Below are 3632 nucleotides of genomic sequence, written 5' to 3' on the forward strand. Positions count from 1 at the left end.
GCATATCAGCTTAGGCACCTAATTAAATTCAGTTTAACAATCATTTTTATAGTTGAAGCCGTTAATACTTCCTATTGTATTGGTATACGTACATACTATCTTCAATTGAGACTTCTAGAAAAAACCTGTTATGGAGTCGTTGCCACTTTGTAGCACCCCCAGGTTTGGTTCCATTATTGTTTTTTCGGACTTTTTGTCTTTGAATTATATAATGAAATATTTTTCAAGCTTCTATTTGATTTGGCCATTCACTTCTTATTTCTTACTTGAAAATTATTTTTTCTGGCCATGGAATATGATTGTTGTTGTCTGCGTTCTTGATTTTTGCCCCATACATGCAAAGTCAATTGCTAATCTGTAATGATGACGCTCGCTAAGCAAGAGGTGTTTTGGTCCTAGCCTCTAGACATTAGGCCAGTTCCAGCACCCGAAGTTCAGTTACCTTCGTAGCATTGCGGGTGCAAGCAAAAAATCATGTTGCGCCTATGCCCTATCCAACTCCAGAAACAATTGGTTGAAGTCTTAAAGTATACTTTTTGAATTCTTATGAAAAAGATAACAAAGGCATCTAATTGAGTTAATCCCCTTCTTCACTATCCATGCAACATTTAGCTATTGAAGGGGTTTCGGTTAGGTTCAATTGAGTTATTTGGTGTTGATTGGTTTTGAGTTAAAAATCTGTCGAATCGGTTTGTGTTTAGGTGGGTTTTGAATTAGAAGTGAATCGGTTTGTGTTTTGTATAGTTTTGAGTTTAACAGAACCTTATATGGAGAATTTTGAAATATTCAGTTAGTCACATATGGCTTACGTAAAATGATTAGCTATCATTATTTCATCGTTGTTAACTATTACCAGTTTGAGAAGCTATCGTGGTGTTGCTCCTTTATTATGTTTCTTTTTTGCTTCGTTTGGTAGTTTTTAATTGAAAACACCAATTTAGTTGTGTAGTTTGAAGTGATCCATATCTCTTTTTATTCAGCTTTCATATTATTTTCATATACATTTTTAGGAACATTTTGAATCGATGAGGCCCTGGCCACTTTCATTCTGTTTACTAATTGAAGACTGTATTCCTCATATTTCACTTATTTTAATTAGCTTTCTCAATGTAGGCATCTTCACCTTATATTGGAGTTGGGAGTAGGGACTATGTTTCCTATTCTTAAGATATAGCTTTTCTATTGGTATCATGTAGGCTAACTAGCTGGGTATATACACTTCCGGGTTTACTCACAAGTTCCTCGTGGCTACCATGTTCTACAACCTTTCCATGCTGCAATACGCATATCATATCCACGTCACGTATTGTTGATAACCTGTGTGTGACGATGATAGTTGCTCGACCTTTCATTAGCTTATCAAGTGCCTCTTGTACTGTCATTTCTGAGGCTGAATCCAATGCACTGGTAGCTTCATCTAAAAGAAGAATTGTCGGGTCTTTTAATATTGCCCGAGCTATTGCCACCTTCTGTTTCTGACCACCTGACAGCTGCACTCCCCGCTCGCCGACTTGAGTATGGTACCCCTCTGGCATTCTACTGATGAAGCCATGCGCATTTGCTGCCTTGGCAGCCCTAATTACCTCTATTTCTGAAGCACCATCCTTCCCATACTGGATATTTTCATAAACTGTAGTAGAAAATAAAGCTGGCTATTGTTGAACTAACCCAATCTTCAGCCTCAGTGATCTCAAGTTTAAGCATCTAATAACACGCCTATCAATCAGAATGGCACCTGAGGTAGGGTCATAAAACCTCATCATTAACGCAATCACTGAACTCTTTCCAGAGCCACTAGGCCCAACTAATGCAAGGTTACTACCGGCAGACACTCGCAGATTCAAGTCCTTGAATACGGAAACATCGGGCCTCATGGGGTAGCTGAAACTCACATTCCTGAACTCTACATCATCCTCAATCTCTGTAATCCCTTCAGATGTTGAATCATTTGGATCTATTGCTGTTCTTCTTTCAAGAATACTGAAAACTGGTCGGTGCTTGTGATCCCTCCAGGATATCAGGTGCCAAAGCAAGTGTCTCTGCTATTGACAGAGCAGTGATCACCAACACCATGAAGGATTTCATGATATCTCCAAAGTTTGAATACTGCTTCTTAATAAGAATTGATGAATACCATAGGCTGAGTGCATTGGAGCAGAATCCAAGGAGTTGTGATGCATCATACCCAATGCCAGTTTATTTGGCTCATTAAGTTCAGAGGTGAAGTGGGATACAATCGTGCCTCAGCCCCAAATGCAGCAACGGCACGAATGTTGGTGATTGCCTCACGGGCAACGGAAGTAGCACGGGAGTAAGCTTGAGTGTAGTCTCCACCAAATCCTTGAAGAAACAATTGCTGCAATTACAGAAAGGACAGAACATGAGAATAGGGTACTACACATAGCTGTAGATATGGGATGCAAGCAGATTTTCTCGCCCACCATTTGAGTGGTCAAACGTAGGGGATGATGTCAGAATTAATTTCATAATGACCGATTATCTTAGAGGAAGTGTATATGCAATAATTTAAAATATGTTTACCAACCTCAGTTATAGAGGCTCCAATTAGAAGCGGGAATGTGGCAATGACAACACTTGCTATGCACCAACTGAGTGTGAAAGCAATAATAAAAGCTATTACAGTGAGTGCTAAATTCTGCACAATAGTTGATACACGGTCAGCAAGTGTACTTCTTAGTAAAGTTGCCCCTGCTGCTAAATTTGACACCAGAGACCCAGTGTTGTTCAAGCCTTAAGTCAAGACAATTCAGGTAGGCCATTTTGTTTCTTAACATCCTTTTTTCTGCTTTAGCTAAAGATTTGATCGCACTGCTGGTATTTGAAGAGACACGGTTTAGATTATTTCCTTTATAGTTTTTTGGTAATGGATATCTCCTCAGTGCGATTTTATATTATTTGATTATTTGATTATTAGTTCCTTTATAGTTCTTTTAGATTATTTGAAGAGAGACGGTTTAAATCCCACTTTACAAGGTGTGTATTGCATTGATTTATCATTATGTACATTATCTAATGTGTCTGACTTTCTGAGGTTTGCAAACATTTGCACACATGATTGTGTGCTTTCTTTCTTTTATGGGTGTATGTGTATCGATGTTGTGGGGTGGGAAGGCCAGTTGTTCAACTGACTGCTGTTAGACAAATTACATTATATGTCCTATATAGTACCTAGAAGTCACTTGCCTTTACTTGAGGGTATGAAAATCATTGGCTTTTATACATACATTTTGTGCTTGCCGGTATCCACTCAATAGAATGGGAGGCAAATGTGTACACAATTAAAATTCTTCTTAAGGTAAATAAAAAACATGAGGAAGACTTTCTGAATCTTTATACTAATATGTTCCTCAGAATGCAGCTTATTGCCAACCTTGCTGGTAACAAGACTTTGGTGCTACCTGTTCCTGCTTTTAACGTTATCAATGGAGGATCGCATGCAGGGAACAAGCTTGCGATGCAGGTAATGACTTTGCCAATCCAAATCTTTTTCATATTGAAGAAATTTCATTATTCTTGTGAGTTTCTAAGTTCTGACTTTGACTTGGTCTTCAATTTCAGGAGTTCATGATCCTTCCAGTGGGAGCCTCCTCTTTCAAAGAGGCAATGAAGAT

The 3632-nt window shown here is 38.5% G+C and overlaps 1 pseudogene across 1 annotated transcript; it reads right to left on the minus strand.

Moving 5' to 3' along the window:
- Nucleotides 1-210: 210 nt before the first annotated feature.
- LOC147472994 (ABC transporter B family member 13 pseudogene) lies at nt 211-3229 on the minus strand (annotated as a pseudogene). The gene is made up of 3 exons (XR_015210617.1): nt 3205-3229; nt 2546-2751; nt 211-2356 (listed from the first exon to the last, which is right to left on the minus strand). The product of XR_015210617.1 is annotated as an ABC transporter B family member 13 pseudogene (transcript).
- Between the last annotated feature and the right edge of the window lie 403 nt (nt 3230-3632).

The sequence above is a fragment of the Coptis chinensis genome, unplaced genomic scaffold (genome assembly GCF_015680905.1).
Source record: "Coptis chinensis isolate HL-2020 unplaced genomic scaffold, ASM1568090v1 utg5889_pilon_pilon, whole genome shotgun sequence".
Taxonomy (NCBI): Eukaryota; Viridiplantae; Streptophyta; class Magnoliopsida; order Ranunculales; family Ranunculaceae; genus Coptis; species Coptis chinensis.